The sequence below is a fragment of the Aphelocoma coerulescens genome, chromosome 1A (genome assembly GCF_041296385.1).
Source record: "Aphelocoma coerulescens isolate FSJ_1873_10779 chromosome 1A, UR_Acoe_1.0, whole genome shotgun sequence".
In the NCBI taxonomy this organism is placed as follows: domain Eukaryota; kingdom Metazoa; phylum Chordata; class Aves; order Passeriformes; family Corvidae; genus Aphelocoma; species Aphelocoma coerulescens.
In genome coordinates this window covers 64,051,725-64,068,756 of record NC_091014.1, presented here as the reverse complement: position 1 = coordinate 64,068,756, position 17,032 = coordinate 64,051,725, and the positions used below count along the sequence as shown (strand labels likewise).

Here is a 17,032-nt window from a genome sequence, read left to right as displayed (position 1 = left end):
AAATTGAGCATCCTTTGCTTTGCATCACGTTTAGTCAAAGATCTGGCCAAAATATGCTAAAATTTAGATGTATTTTCCTTTCAGTCGGATTATCCTTTGAAACTCTGACCAAACCCTGCCTGACAACACAAAGGAATTTTCCCATGGATCAGCTAAAGCTGACTCACATGAAAGACTTGCCCAAAGTGGTCATGCCCTCTGAGCAAATACCACAGGCATGAGGATCTCTGCTCTTGGCCTAACAGCACTGTTAGGATTCCAGGGACCCAGCCTCGGAAGGCAGCTTTTATTGGAGGAGGGGAGGTCTCCTACCTGTGACCCAGCCAATCTGCCCTGCTATTTATCTGTGTTGCTAACTTGCAGGGGAGGTGGGCGTTTTGCTCTGTCACTGCACTGTTGTGAGAAATTTCCTGCCTGGCCCCGAAGTTCACAAATAGCACTGGCTGTTTGCTTAAGCAGGTACAGCACATAGCAAAAGGCACTGCTGTGACTCAAAGGAAGAAAGAAATAAAATCATCTGATCATGAAAGCTTTCAGCACCAGGTTTTAGTGCTGGAGTGAAAACCTAACGGAAGCTGTGCACCCTTCTAAGATAAATATTTCCTCTGCTGGAGTTGCTGAGTGTATCGCAGATCAACAACCAGGAAGGCTTTGCTTACTCATCCCTGCCACGTGTTTCTGGAGTGGTTTTCTGCTCTTTTAACATTACCAAAGAGTGCATCCTCTGGCTGCCCTGGCTTGTTAGAAAGGCAAGCCATGCTGAGCAAAGCTCAGAACAACCCACAAAGCACTGATGCAAATAGAGACGGAATTTTGCACCACTCAGAGAGACACAGAGAGAGTTAAAGCTTCAGGCCAATGTGTTGCTGAAATTTTAAAGCTAAAAGGATTTTGAACTAACCTTTGCATTTTCTCCCTGAACTTTTTGTTTACTCTGCTCTTTTGCTCAGTGAAAGTAAAGCAGGCAAGACAACATCACTTGCTGTTTCCAACTGGCTTCTGCTTTGTTTCTAATACTCCTCTGAAAGAGTTCTGTAATACAACTCACAGTATTTCAAGGAAACGTTTTATTAATTGGGTACCTATCCCTCACTTTCTGTTTTCTTATCTCTGGTTGCCCTTAAATAATATTTGGGCTTAAGTTATTTGACATTTTCCCTTTGTATTTAATCTGGTCCATTTCTGTGTTTGAATTTGGGTTTTAAGTAAACTTACATGTGATCTGTGCCAGAATAGAGGCAAAGTCTCTTCTCACATTCCTCAAATATGTGGCACTGGGGTAACAATTTCAAAATTATGTGGCAGCTTCTTTTAAACAGGAAAACTCCAGTGGGTTTCACTCAGCTGTATATAAAAGCCAATAGTACACTTGGTGGTAGTCCCCGTGTTATTTGTTTTAAATTATGTTCCATTTCATACTTTCTCCACATTCCCTGTTTCCAGTATCCAGCAGATTTTTGTATTGACAAATGTGTGACTTTTACAGGAAGCTGTTGTGGAGGAAACCTGTGGTTCTTCTGTATGGGCTGAGCATAGTTGTGGCTTCTGACCCTGGGGAGAGCTGCTTGAGTTTGGGATTATCCCATCAGATGGATGCTTCTAATAAAACTCCCAGCAGCCAGATATCTTATCTGTGTTACCATCATACAGTTCCAGAGCCAACATTCCCCTCAGCATGAAAGGGTGAATACTGAGTGTCATTTGTTTTGAGTGTGCTGTGGGCTCAGGTTGTAGCTGAGCTAACACAGTGACTGCAGCTGATCTGAAGCAGGGCTGCCTTGCCCTTTCTCACTCTGTTCTTGTAATCCACCAGGTAAATCCATCCTGCTAAACCTGCGGCAAACCCTTCTAAAAAGCAATCAAAGAGTTTTATGCCATCTTAGCAAGATGTTCTGTGTGGTTTCTTATGGTTCCAGAAGAAACTACTGATGAGAGGTTGCCAGATAACCAAAACTACACTAGAGCAGAACTGTGACAGAGTTTGAATAAGGGAGCACTGTTTCTTGGAAACTGCTGGAAACACTAATCTCCCCTTCCTCTGGGCTGAAACTGTGTGTCCCTCACTCTGCACCTCCTCTTTGTTTTCCCCTTGTTGTGATTTATTGGGTTGGGTTCTGCGGCTGCTTCTTGGCTGAGTGCAGCCAAGGTATGTAAATTGCTTTTTAACAGCTAATACGCACCCACACTCCTGAATATAATCAAAAAAGGCAAAATAATATCATCAGCAGTGAGTTATAGGAGATCAAGAAAGCACCCAGAGGTAAAAGTCAGTGGCTGGCTAGCCAAGTCCTGCATACTGTCACAGCTGTGTTCAGAATAATCCGAGTGGAGAGCAGGTTTGGTAGCTTGAAATTAAGATTTTAAAGGAAAGGACTGCCTCTGTGGCTGCAATACATACTGTATGAACTGGACTTCTCTGAACCAAGCAAATTTTCTTTTTATAGAAATTTCAAACCCAAAATACTGTGTTTCATCCTCCAGTGACATCTCACTACTTGTCCTGACTTGGTCCACTTTAAATAAAGGACAATGGCCACAGCTCTGCTGAGACCGACCCCCCCCTGCAGGGCTGCATCCAGTCCTGTGCCCAGCACAGGAATGACAGGGAGCTGCTGGAGCCAGTCCAGAGCAGGGACACCAAGGGGAGCAGAGGAATGGGCACCTCTGCTGTGAGGAAAGGCTGAGGGAATTGGGATTGTTCAGCCTGGAGAAGGGAAGGCTTTGGGGTGACCTCCTTGTGGCCTTGCAGTCCCTGAAGGGAGCCCACAGGAAAGATGGAGAGAGACTCTTGACAAGGGCCTGGAGTGACAGGACAAGGGGGAATGGCTTCACACTGACAGAGAGCAGGTTTAGATTGGATATGAGGAAGAAATTGTTCCCTGTGAGGGTGGTGGGACCCTGGCACAGGTTGCCCAGAGAAGCTGTGGCTGTCCCATCCCTGAAAGTGTCCAAGGCCAGGTTGGATGGGGCCCTGAGCAGCCTGGGATAGTGGCAGGTGTCCCTGCCCATGGCAGGTGGGTTGGAACAAGATGATCTTTAAGGTCCCTTCCAACCCATGCCATTCTATAATTCTGTGGTATCTACAACTTTCTGGAAAGCCACAGATAATGGGGTTAAATTTATCCTTGTTCTCAGAGCTTTTCTTATGGCTTTTCCACACCTTGTGGTTCTTGATGGTGAATGAAAGTTGCCCAGGGCTGGGACTGCATCCTCCAGCCTGTGTGTGAAGGCCCCAGGGTGTTTTTATGGTTGCTAAGACATTGCATATAAACACAGTGAGTGAGGCCCATCTTGCCATTCAGACTGTGAGCTGCAGAAAGCCACTAACCTCCCCAAAGGTCTTCTGGTAAAGGAATGTAAAATCAAAAGCAAACCAATATGGATAATCATGCTGCTGGCTAAGATGTGTTACCAAAATACCAAAAAATGACAAACCTCAAAATGGGGTGATTCATCCAGACACACAAAAAGCACTTACAAGAAACCACCTGACTAATCATGCTGGAGCTCAGGGACAGTCCTGTGCAGTCGACACATATAATTTTATACTTCACAAAAACCAATCCTTGTCCTCTCAAGGTAAATAAGATCTGCTGTGCTAATGGTATTATTGAGCTAATGGTATGAATTGCTGGGAAGAACAAACTTCTCCTCCTTGGGCTCCTTCTCCTACTCATGTATTATTTGCCCAGTGCCTGGCAAAATAGTTACATAAGCAACAAAAAAACCCCAAACGCACAAACAAAAAAGCGAAAGGCCCAAATTGTGCCCTGCCCATGCTGATTTTTGTGTGGTGGCATTTCATGTGGGGGACTTCAGCCACACTACACACACAAAGGCAAAAGCAGACTCTGTCATCCAAGCTGACAGTGATACAACCCAGGTTAGTGGGTTGGGAATCTGAGCAGGGGAGGCTGATGAGCCTCCATGGAGTTGTAAGTGATGTCCCTGGAAGGGAGGTGAAAGGCTGTGACCCCATCCCTCAGGGTGAGGCAATGCTTCTCCTGTCAGCTGAAATATGGCTTTGAAAGTGCCGAGATGCTCCCACTTTGGTGGGGAGAAAATCAAGTCTAAATTTGAATGTGTTTGATGATACTATAAAACACGTAAAACTAGAAGGTAATTATTACACGAAACTCCTATTTCAGCTATTTCAGCAAAATTTCAGCACCTCTGTTCATTTGAAGGCCTGGAACAAAGCAACTGGGTTTCAACTTTCACAGTTTACCTAACGTGGCATAGATGGTGAACCTTATGGTGATGTAAAGCACAGAGCTATATTTGTTTAAGGAACCTTCAGGCCGAATTTCCAGCTTTCTGAGTGCTGAGAGAGAAGAAAGAGGCAAGTTCAGAGGAAAACAAATGCTTCCTGAACTTTGAGTTTCTTTGCTTTTATATATCACCAGATTTTTCTGTGATGTGACCAGCCGTCCTTTATAAACTTTGCTTTATCTCTGACATTTTGTGTCTAGGAAATGATTAAGCTGTCATATTTGGGGACTGAAAAGAGCAAAGGGCTGCAAGAGTTTGTTCTACCTGTCAAGTTACCCAGTTACAGCTGAGTCCCTTTGCAGACATGCATTTCCACTGGCCTACACGCACCCTCCATGAGCTGGTCCTCGCCTGCTCCTCACTCTGTGGGAGCTCTAGATATCCAAAAATGTATATAAACCTATATGGATGAAAAATGTACCACCTGATGAGGAGGCTTGTAGGACTCAGCAAAGCTCCTTATTACTTATTAGCCAGCTAGTGGTCTGGCCTGCCTGTCCCTGTCCTTGGCAATAAAACGAAGATGAAAGGTAGCCGCTGACTTGGAGCCTCGCCTGAAAGTACAGTTTTATCAAAGGCTGGGACAGCAATAATCATGCTGAGGGAGCAACAAGGACATGGTAGGCTGGGCTGACAAACAGTTACACCTCGTGGGCAAACAGCAGTTTCACATCCCCACGGGCACCCAAACAGCGTTGGCAGCTGAGGAGAGGCTGCAGCAGATGGTGCCCAACTGTGGTGCCAGCCCCTTCTCTGGGACAGGCTGGGCAGGGCAGTGCCTCCCCAGTCATGGGACCTTCCCAGGAGCTACCTGGTGAAGGCTTCTAGGCAGAACATGTGCCTCAGGCCACCAGAGGAAGCTTAGCTGTCCCCAGCCTGGCTCTTCCCAACTGGGAAAATAATTTTGAGCCTGAGTCTCACAGATCAGCCCTCACTTAGGCTGTAAGCAAATGACATTGAGGACAGTCCTCTTCAGGGGTGTTAAAAGAGTCATCTCAAGTGGTGACAGAAAGGTGGGACTTGGGAACAGTCACACTTGTGTTTTAGCAGCACCAGATCATCCTTTCAGAGGTGAGCATTAGAGGTTCAAACTTCAAGGTTCCTCAAGCACTGTGTTGAAACCCTAAAGTTTCCAGATGATTCTAGTGGAGAACTCCTACACGTAGAATTGACCTGAATCAGTAAGTTGAACAAAGAGACAGTGCCTCTCTTGAGAAGAAATAGACTGAGGTATTGAATCACTGCAGCTTTTGTTCGCTGCATGAAATGGGTTTTTTCCAGCTCACTAAATTTGTCCATACATGTCTCTGAAGTACTAGGGCTACATGTACCTGACAAATTGTCTTACACAATACAGCAAACATGGTTTCAGATTGTGCTCTCTGTCATGGAATTACTAAGTGAAAACCAGAAAGACAGTATTATTTTGGATAGGTATGTCAACCAAATCTGTGGAGTTGGGAGTGCAGTGTTAGTGCTGGAGTTCCTCTCCACAGATCAGTTTTTCAGTTAGAGGAAGGAAGAGATCCACAAAGAAGATGCTGAAGACACAACATACACAACAGAAGATATTGAACTGTCAATAGTAGCATAAAAATATATTTGCCCTGAGTCACAAGGACTTCATCAGGAGAGGATGCAAGATCCAACACCGTCTTAAGTACCAAGTTCTGTGGCAAACTTACCTCTCCACTGCAAAATAACGATGATGTGCTGGATGAATGTACATAGGAAGAACATGGAAATTTTGGAGCAAGTCCAGAGGAGGCCACAAACTGATAAAGGGACTGGAGCAACCTCCCTATGGAGATAGGCTTGGAGACTTTGGGCTGTTCAGCCTGGAGAGGAGAAGGTTGTGTGGAAACCTCAGGGCACCTTCCAGCATCTGAAGGGGCTATAGGGAAGTTGGAGAGGGACTTTTCATTAGGAACAGTAGTGGCAGGACAAGGGGGAATGGATTTAAACTGACAGAGAGGAGGTTTAGCTTGGGTATGAGGAAGAAATTCTTCCCTGTGAGGGTAGTGAGGCCCTGGCACAGGTTGCCCAGAGAAGCTGTGGCTGCCCCATTCCTGCAGTGTTCAACGCCAGACTGGATGGGGCTCTGAGCAGCCTGGGGTAGTGGAAGGTGTCCCTGCCCATGGAAAGGGGGTTGCAACAAGGTGATCTTTAAGGTCCCTTCCAACCCATATCATTATATGATTCTATGATTCTATGCAAAAAGTAGCTTGACAAGTTTTAAGGAATTTTTAATACATTAATTGAACATAAAATTCCTGGTGAACAACTTTCCAAGTCTATGAGTGAAGCCTGAGGTAGCAAAAACTGGGGGTAGCAGGTTGCAAGAGACCTCTCAGAAAAAAAACCCAACTTCTAATGCATTTTCTAAATGTATGTGTCAGTCTCACCTAACACAGCCCATCTGTATCATATAGCTGATGTTTCTGGCAGCTTTAAGAGTTGCTGGATCCAGGCTCCACAGCATTATGTAATTTGCTTCATTTTAATCCTGATAAGAAAATTCTTGGAAGTCACTTAAAAAACAGTAACTATGGTGCTGATCTGTTTCATTTTGCTGCAATGAAGCAGAGTCCTGAAGGCAGCCAACATGATGGGAGAGATGATGCACAGTGAGAGATCCTTCCTGTGTGTTTTTCCATTCCTCAGCGTAAACTAAGTTTTGAAAACTTAAGCTTGGAGCAATTTTTTTACTCATATCTGTTATGCCAGTGGTCAGCACTAATATTAAAAACCAGTTTCAAATCACATATTTAACCTGAAAAAGTAATATACCTGCTGACATTTTTTCCCTAGGCTAAAAAATAGCTAAATAAGCCACTTTCTGTTGTGTTTTTAGTGTGAGATCACTTGTTCCATTTGTCTTAATTTCCTTTGATAGAGCTAACTAATTTCAGCTTTTGAAAATTATCACCTTGTGATGGTTGTAACTTTTAGAACCTACTTCTTTTTGATAATTTTGAACATTTTGCTAATTTTTCTCCCATCCTTTGCAGCCAGTCCTTGTACACCTTCATTGAAATCCTTTTCGCAGCTCCTCTAGTCTGGGTTCATCATTATTGGGCTTGAGTGACCTGAGCTGCATGCAGCATGCAAGAGTGCCTGCTATGGAAATACTATCCCTTATTTGCAACCAGTGACCTACCAGTTTAACATAAATAATCTCTAAAGGCATGGCCACAGACTTCACACTGAATTAGTGCAGCATTTTGAAGCCAGCAAATGGAGAAAGGATAGGAGCAATACAAGCTATGTTAGCCTCATCTCCTGTGAGTAAAATTAAAACAGAGGTGCTTGATTGTGTTTCCCATGGATCAATGGCAAGTGGATTTCTGTTTCTGAAAACAGTTTTACCCCTAGTGAACACCCTCTTAATGAAAACAAACGAAATGAAAATCGCCTCCAAGATTTTCTTTTCCCTCTCTTCAGCAGCAGAAAGACTGAGAGCCCTCTCACTGGAGTGGCAGGAGCTGCTGGTTAAAACTGAGAGTGGAGCCCAGCCACCAGTCCCTCATTGTGACTTGGACGGATAATTAGTCAGGTAACAATTCCACTGTTGAAAAGCCTGTGAGGCTGGGATCAAACTAAGTCAGCACTGCAGGCAACTGTCATGAGATAAAAAGATAAGATGAATGAGTTTGTATTGCACTTGGAATGCACAGAGCCCAATATAGATGTAAAATATTACTAAATGCACTGAGGGCTCTATCGTAAGGAGACTTCCTGCAAAAGCAACTGAATGGATAAACTCCAGAGACCTGGACGGGTCACGGAGATAAATCATGTCAGTAAAGCAGTACTGGTTCCTGGGCTGCACCCTGCTTTCCTGTAACAATGTCCCCTGGGCAAGGTTTATTACCTGTGTGCCGTGGCCATAGCAACACCAGTGATGACAAATACAAGAACTCCCTTGTGCCGGGTCGGTGAAGCTCGGAGAAGCAGTCTCTGGGTTTCCATCACAGCAGGGAACTGCTGGTTGTGATCTTCCTGGCACTACCAGAGAGCTTGGGGGCTGCCCAGTGAAGAGGTTCAGGGCAGTCAGTGGGGTGAGAGAGATGCTGGACCCATCTCTCTCCGAACACTCAACTGCACGACAGAAGAGATACATGGTGTCCACCAAAACATTCTAGAGCCCTTTGGTGGCTCATTTCTTGCATGGTGCCCTTCTGCCCCTTGGAGGGCTGCTTTGCTCTGGTCAACAAGGTGAAGCAGATGCTGGAGCAGGTCCATGGATCCAGGATTCAACCTGCTCCGAGGCTGAACACCCACTTGTGGGCAGCGTGCTACGCCCAGCACTTTGCTGGCTGAGTCGCTGTGTGTACAAACTTTCCCAGGATCATCTGGACAGCTTTTCTCATCCCCTCGAGCACAAAGCTTGTAAGTGGGAACAGAGCCACTAGGACAAATTTCTGCTCCTGTGACTTATTCACATGTAGTACTGCAGTTGTCTGTTCTGACAGAGCCATTACAAGTTCTCTCCCAGAGCAAGTTTAGCTGATGGTTCAGACATGTAAAGGCAGAAGCAAAAGGATTACTTATGGATAATGCTGGGATCAATCACATATCCAAAGTGCAATTTAGAATTCAGCTTCGTTAAGGAATGAGTCCAGAGGAGGGATACCAAGGGGATCAGAGGGATGGAGCAGCTCTGCTGTGAGGAAAGGCTGAGGGAACTGGGATTGTCCAGCCTCGGGGTGACCCAATTGTGGGCTTGTACCTGAAGGGAACCTACTGAAAAGATGGAGAGAGACTCTTGACAAGGGTGTGGAATGCCAGGACAAGGGGGAATGGCTTCCTACTGACACAGGGCAGGGATAGATTGGATATGAGGAAGAAATTGTTCCCTGTGAGGGTGGGAAGGCCCTGGCACAGGTTGCCCAGAGAAGCTGTGGCTGCCCCATCCCTGGAAGTGTCCAAGGCCAGGTTGGACAGGGCTTGGAGCAGCCTGGGATAATGGGAGGTGTCCCTGCCCATGGCAGGGGGTGGAACTGGGTGATCTTTTAAGGTCCTTTCCAACCCAGCCCATTCCATGATGCTATGATTCTTTTACATTGTGCTTTTAGAGTTCACTTTCACATCATGGTCCTGTGCCATGAGAAGTTCTCACCAGAATATCTGACACCTCATACTTCTCTTCTGGGATGCAGAGAGAAAAAAGAAAGGCTGGGTGGCAGCTACCATAAAGTCACTGGTGTGGGTTTTTAATGCCAGGCAGGCTCCCTTGTAACCCTTTGACACACCCTGTTGCTGTGCTGCTGTGAATGAGTACCAAGCTAATTGAGAACACAGGCCTAAAAGTAGATGTATCTGGGAAGTGATGATTTTCCCACAGAAACATCAAGTTTTCATTAAAACCTCTAAAAACATGGAAGTTTTAAGTATAATGCAGAAAGGTTTTGGGTTACCAAGCTTAGGTTTTATGTTCTTCTTTTTGACCAACACTGAAGATTTTTGTTGGGAATTCTTTTTAACAAAAAATATTGGTTCCCCAAAGAAAACCACAGCTACTGACAAAATAATTTTTAGACATCATTAAAACGTTAGGGTCAGCTTACGTCTTTTTCCATGTTAATCTGCTTTCCTGCTTCTTTCATTTTTCTGTTTTCTGCCCTCTCCTTCTCATGTGCAGCCCACTTGGTGGTACTTACATGGTAACCAGTCCTACTAAGGGAAACCAGTGCTTTCATCTTCATCAGTTCTTCCCTCACTGTTTTTTCTCTTTATTCATATTTGTTACTGTTCTTTTTCTGTCCATTTATCTTCATGAGAAGTTATCTTTCCTTTATCTTTTCCATGTCATATTCCTCCCCTCCCTTTCTTGTCCAGCAGTTAGATATCTCTAATAATCTTTGTTCCTTCCTGCTTCCATCTTTAGTTCTTTCTGGCACCTTTAATACCTGTGCTTTCATTTCCTTGTCTTCTCTCTGGATATTAATGTATGTTGGCAGTCTTTCCCACCTGTATCTCTGAATAACACATACTCCATAGGGCTTTAAAAACCATAAGCAATTTTTAATCACAGTACTACAAGAGATTAAAAAGTAAATAGTATTCTATTAATTTTATGTGTGGGAGAAACTAAAGGCAGAAATAATGATTAATTCTTTAATAGATCTGATGTTTCTTTCATCCTATTCTGTGGTCAGACTATTGTTCCTTCTACTGCTGTGATACTCTGTTTTCAATCTTCCTGGATTCTCTTAGACTCTGGACTTCTGCAGGCTTCAACCCCACTTTATTCTTCATCTTCCATCACCTGAAACTTGTCCCACAAGCGTTCTCATGTGGAGATCACCACGCAGCAGCAGCAGAAGCATTGGGCCTGAGGGGAGCTGGGTAACAAAGCACCACTTGCAGGATCTGAGGTCACTGCTCGTGGCCATACATTGAGAAACACAGAAAAAATAGTTGTGAAGATCAAGGAAACTTCATTCTACAGAATCACAGGATGAGTCAGGTTGGAAGGGACCACAGAGGGTCATTTGGTCTCACCTCCCTGCTCCAGCAGGGCCATCCCAGAGCACAGGGCACAGATGGTTCTGGAATATCCCCAGTGAGGGAGACTCCACACACTCTCTGGACAATCTGTTCAGGGCTCGGTCACTGCACAGGACAGAAGTTCTGCCTCCTGTCCAGGTGGAACTCCCTGGGATCAGTCCCTGCCCGTTCCTCTGGTGCCATGGCTGGGCCCCCCAGAGCAGAGCCTGGGCCCTGCTCGGAGCCCTCCCTGCACACAGGGACACACAGGGCTGAGGGCCCCTCTCAGCTGGGGCTCCTCTCCAGGCTGAACAGCCCCAGCTCCCTCAGCCTTTCCCTGTCAGGGATGCTCCAGGCCCTAAATCATCTCCACAGCCTCTGCTGACCCCACTCCAGGAGCTCCCTGTCCCTCCTGTGCTGAGGAGGCCAGGACTGGACACAGCACTGTAGATGTGCCTCCCAGGGCTGGGCAGAGGGGCAGGATCACTCCCTGACCTGCTGGCACTGCTCTTACCCATGCATCCCAAGACACCACTGGCCTTCTTGTCCCTCAGGTCACTGCTGGCTCATGGACAGCCTGTTGTCCCCCAGGACCTCCAGGTCCTTCTCATCAGAGCTGCTGGCCAGCAGGTCACCCCCAGCCTGTGCTGGTGCCTGGGGTTATTCCTCCTCAGGTGCAGAATCCGGCATTTGCCCTTGCTGCACTTCAGCCACATTCCTCCTTGGAGACATGGAAAGATACAGGTTATACAGGTTCAAGTGTGCAGGGCATTGTACCTGCAGAAAACTTCATAAATGGCAGGATGAGCTGGGTTGCTGGGAGAATAAGCAGCCTGCCCCTGAGAGGAGAAACAAAGAATGGGTTAACAGACACACAACATTTTCATTTGGGTTGCTTAGGCTGTGTTTCAGATTCACTAACCTGGGTGTTTTTCACATGAGTTTGGGTTTCAGAATGAAAGCTTGCATAATGGTAGCAGCTTGTGAGAAGAGAGGAGGAATTTGCCCCTGCTTCAGGCTGGGAAGGGTTAGTACTTGAAGACTTCAAATTACTTACATATGCATGATGTGTGTCAGTGGAGGATTTTTTTAATCGTAAAACTGAAGTATGTAACTGGGTCCAGTCTGTTGGACATGCAAGTACAACAGATCTAGAAAGTTCTGTTTCTGCAGATGAGAGAAATCTGATAAAACTTGGAATGCACTTCCAAACAAAGTTTACTAAGTTTGAGAGGCTGCTGCAATTCTATTTTGTGTTAGGACCATGTGTTAATTATAGATCTTCTATTTCTAGTGTGAACTCCCTTCTCACTACCCCAAAATGAGTTGAGTATAGTTACAATGAAAAGAGATAGGCTAAGCACAGTCCAGATCAAACATAGCGTGTGTTTTGTGCTTTTTCTCATCTTTTCTGGGAAGCTCAGACATTTCCAGAGGTGGGTGGGAGACAGTAACATTCCTCAGGCTCTTCAGTCCTGCCCTTGCAGGGCATGAGCTTGGGCTCAGCAATCTGTCCAAAGCACACAGGCCATGTTTGTGGAGGCCCCAGAGAGCAGAGTGAACATCCAGAGTGAGCTCTCCTTGAGGTGAGCATGGTATCCATCCCATAAATCCCACAGCAGACCCCCTAAACACAGCTCTCTTGTGGGTCACCTGGATGTGTTGGCACTGCCAAGGCTTTGTTCTGTGCCATCCATCCTGCTCGGGGCTCAGCCCTGTCAGCTCCCATCTGCTGCGCAGGTTTGGGCTTGAGTGGATCACCAGAAGAAGGAGGCAGAGCTGGAGGAGGCTGGGCTGGTGACTCAGTGGGCAGAATTCTTCCCTCTGAGTCAGGGCTGAGTCAAGGGGTGCTAAGGGGGACTGTGCTGCTCAAGCTGCTGGGTTTGGGACACAACTGAGAAACCAAACTCCCAACCAGTGATGGCTTCAGAAATGCCTGAGGTCCTTCCTCAGCAGCAGTGGCATTTACCCACTGTCTTGACCACGTTCCAGTGTGGAAAATGTATTTCACTCACCTCCAGCTCCCTGTTACCCCAGTGAAATGCTTCATTCTTCACTACTGCAGCACAATGCATCAGTGAGGAGATGCAGTATTTCATGTGGCTTTTTGGCTTTAATATTGGCCAAAATGGCTTGCACACACATTGCAAAACTTTTTTTCATATGCCTCTTTTATGCATATCAAGGGATATCCTGGTCATCCTGCTCACACATGGCAGTACTTCCACAACTGTTAATCAGGAATCTGCATAGGTAAAGAGAGCATCACGTGTCTCACATCGCAGTTTATCTCAGGGCAAATAACACAAGGGGGTAGCTCTTGATTTCATCATGCAAAGTCCTTTTGCACATCAGTTCACAGTGAAGTGCAAGTATTAGCCTCACTGAGGCAACAGCCTTCAGCACAGATGGCTTCTCCTGAGGCAGAGTACCTGGTCCCAGATGGTCCAAACTCTTCACCATGTCCTCTTGCTGTTCCATCCACAGCAACAGTGATTTTTGAAGGCAACCAACTCTGAAAAAATTTTGCTTGAACTCACTTTAGAATCACAGAATATCCATAACTGGAAGGGACTCTCAAGGATCATTCAGTCCTACTCCTGATCCTGTACAGACACCCCAACAATCCCACCCTGTGCCTGAGAACCATGTCCAAGCGTTCCTGGAGCTCTGGCAGCCTTGGGGCTGTGACCATTCCTGGAGGAGTCTATTCAGTACCCCACTATCCTCTAGGAGAAGAACTTTTTCTTCATATCTACCCTACCCCTCCCCTGACATAGCTCCATCCATTCCCTCAGGTCCTGTCCCTGGTCACACAGAGCAGAGATCAGGGCCTGCCCCTCCTCTTCCCTTGTAAGGAAGCTGCAGAACTGCTGTGAGCTCTGACCTCAGTCTCCTCTTCTCCAGCTGAACAGACCAAGTGCCTTCAGCTGCTCCTTGTGTAGCTTCACCTCCAGACCCTTCAGCCTCTTTGTAGCCCTCTCTTGGACACTCTCTAATAACTTTATATTTTTCTTATATTGAGGTGCCCCAAACTGCCCCAGGACTCACTTTGTCCCCGCTTTGCTCACTTGCCATGGCTGACATGCCTCAGTTCATGCCTCCCAGCGATGGAGGCTGTGTGCCAGCATTGAGACACACATGCTGCCTGATACTTGCTTCGTTTGATATGTGATGACAGCTCTTTATAGGTGTCTGAGAAAAACAAATGAATGAAGAAGCAGTTCCTGGTGGCCTCTGCCAGCTGTTGACAATACCAAATAATTTGCCTTTCCTGAAACAGACCTGATGCCTCTTGTGGATGATGTGACGCGTAGGTGTCATGTCAATCAATAAAAATTAAAAGTTGCTGAAGGGCAGGAACAGCAGCTGTGAGATTTCTTACTGCTTTTCGTTCACAGGGAAATGGTATCAGACTCTGCTTAGTGGCTTGTGTGATTTACTGTCACATTTATCTCACGCTTCAGCAGATTGCTTTTAGACCCCAGCTTTTAAAGGTGGAAGACAAATGGTTCGTTCATAAAAACTTATTTTTGAAACCTTGTTTAGCATCTAAGCTTTTTCCAGAGCAGCTAGTATGGACCCCTCTACATGAGGGAAGCAATGCACACCAACCATGGGATGCCCCAGGTGCCTCTACAGAAATGGCTCTTGGGAAACACCTCTGGTGCTAAGCAAGCAAGGAGAGAGTAAAGGGACATTCTCCAAATTCAATGTTCCTGTGTCAGACGCATCAGCAATGCTCTTGTGCCTCAAAACAATCAAATAGATATAATTAGGTATTACTAGGATTAAAAAAAAAAAGAGTTTATTTTTTGTTTGAAACTTCTTTACCACGAGGTCTGATTAAAATGTTTCTATTGAAATTGTTCTTTGGCAGGAAAAGCTGTTTCGAACAGAGCAGATCTCACAGAAGAGTGGATCCACCGAGGAAGATCTTCCTGCTACAGAATGTTTAGACATTTCACTGGAAAGCATAAATGCTTCTGACAAAAGGATAGATGCTGTGCCATGGGTTAACCCAATGCTACACACAAGGAATTCTGCTGGAGAGCCCTGGAGGTGACACCCCAATGTGTCTGGCATTGCCCTATTGCTTTGTCTTTACATTCAGTTGTCTAAAGCCTCCATGTGTCACCAGCCTAATGAGAATGCACAACCAGCACAGGGTGGAGGACGGGCACATGAGGCACCCAGAATTACACTCTCATAACGTGGCATATCCACTTTGTTCCATATTTCATTTATTGGGCAATGTAGCTAAGGTTTTGGCTTTCAGTCAAAAACAAAGATTTTCCCAAGAAGAGAAATTGGATGAGGAATTAAAGAAACCCCACCAAGTGACCAAAACACCTCCCAAGCACCATTTTCCACTATTCATATTTAGAAGAATTAAATGCGGTTTTAGTGCAAGGAATAACTGTACCCTGGCCCTAGGGTTATGAACTGGATAAGCTATTAGGAATTTTCCATTTCTGACTGATTGTGATCTCACATCAGTGTAACTCTGCTCACTTCAGTGGAATTACTTCAGAATTGCTCTGATGGGAAAGCAGAAGGAGGTCCTGTGATTCTGTAACTATTTCTACTAAGCTGTTGGCATATGCTTGTGACAAGCAGCTTTTAAGAAAATACAGTGAAATGTAGAGCCCGTTTTTCATCAGTTCAGTTAATCAGTTTACTTTGGTCTACTGATCACTTCTGCTGCTTTGCATGTGATTGTCTTTATAAGTGAGGTCAGTTTTATAGGGAAGGAAAATCCCCTTTATAAGCCCAGATGGTATCATTAGAAGAAACAGACAAGTTGGGCACCTTTAAAGTTGGGGTTTTTTTATCTTTCTGAAGACAAAGTTTTACCAGCAATTAAGGATTTATTGTTCTGTGTTATAGGTTATAGGAAATGACAATTTGTCATTATAAGACCCTAAGATCTTGATTTTTTTTTTTGCTTCTGTCAATAGGAAATTGCTGCTGGCCTGTCTGGCAAGACAACTCATTCTTGAAGATTTGTAGAAGCACTCCAAGATCCTCATTTACAACATGACATATGGTTCCCATCCAACTAGAATCATAGAAACATAGAATATCCTCAGTTGGAAGGGACTCACAAGGATCATCAAGTCCAGCCCTAGGAGAATAACAGTAGCAACATGTCAGTATTTTATGAAGGAGCACCTTGAGTTCCCTGTCCTGGAAGAGGATCACAAAAGGCAGAGCTGTTTAACAGGGAAGTGGATTTCAGTGCTTACTTGGCTGCACTGTGAGCCCGAGGAGACTGGGCAGAAAGAGTGGGAAGGGCTGAAGGTGCTTCTCACCACCTCCTTCCTGCATGGAATATCTAGCATACACCTGAATAGTAGGGTCTGAGCCATAAATTCAGAAAGTGACAGAATAACTGAGGTTCACAGACATCTGTGAAGTCCAAATCCCCACTTAGAGATGAGCTAATTTCTGTCTCAAAAATTTTTTTCAGAGTCTTCTCTAGCCAAGTTCTGAATATCCCAATATTGATATGTATTGATATGTCTATTTCAAACTGACAGAGAGTGGGTTTAGATTAGATATTAGGAAAAAATTGTTCCCTGTGAGGGTGGGGAGACCCTGGCACAGGTTGCCCAGAGAAGCTGTGGCTGCCCCATCCCTGGCAGTGTCCAAGGCCAGGCTGGATGGGGCTTGCAGCAACCTGGGATAATGGGAGGTGTCCCTGCTCATGGTAGCGGGGTGGGAACTGGATGATCTATAAGGTCCCTTCTAACCCAGGCAGGGACAGTCATCTATAACATGCCAAAATATAGATGGGTTTGAGGGCTGGCATCAGATGTATTTCAGGGTTGGAATAAGACTTCAAGTGGATTTAAGCTTCAGGGATTTTGGAGAGGAACAGTTTAACCAACCTAATTCAACAGGGCTGAATCCCACAGTTATCAATATCCCCAGAGGAAAAGAAGTAGCTTTTGCAGTCTTTTGATTAACTGAGCATAAAATGAGCCGTCCTCCCCTTACTGTTTTAATTAGATATGAATGAACCGGTTCAAACCACATAAAAATTGACTCCTGACTCCTCTGCATGTAAATTAACCACTAGGTCACAGTTTTATTTTTTTCCCTGAGAAAACAAATTTTCCCAGAACGGGGGGATAGCATTTAGAAGTACTCCCACTGTATCTTCCTCCATCCTAGAGCTTTCTTACACTTGGCTGTTCAAGTGACAGGAGGACTTAAGCCAGGTTGGATGGGACTCTGAGCAACTTGGTCTAGCAGAAGGTGT

At 45.3% G+C, this 17,032-nt stretch overlaps 1 long non-coding RNA gene across 2 annotated transcripts in view; it reads left to right on the top strand.

Annotated features, from left to right (window-relative positions):
• The window catches only part of LOC138104230 (uncharacterized), a 29,348-nt gene extending 12,533 nt beyond the window's left edge, over nt 1–16,815 (top strand). Inside the window, exons 3-4 of one of the 2 annotated variants that reach the window (XR_011147994.1) lie at nt 14,645–14,826; nt 15,726–16,815. This is a non-coding gene — a long non-coding RNA (uncharacterized lncRNA). Of the gene's footprint in view, nt 1–14,644; nt 15,705–15,725 lie in introns of those variants that run through there. The other variant, XR_011147993.1, reaches the window with a different exon arrangement.
• Nucleotides 16,816–17,032: the final 217 nt, after the last annotated feature.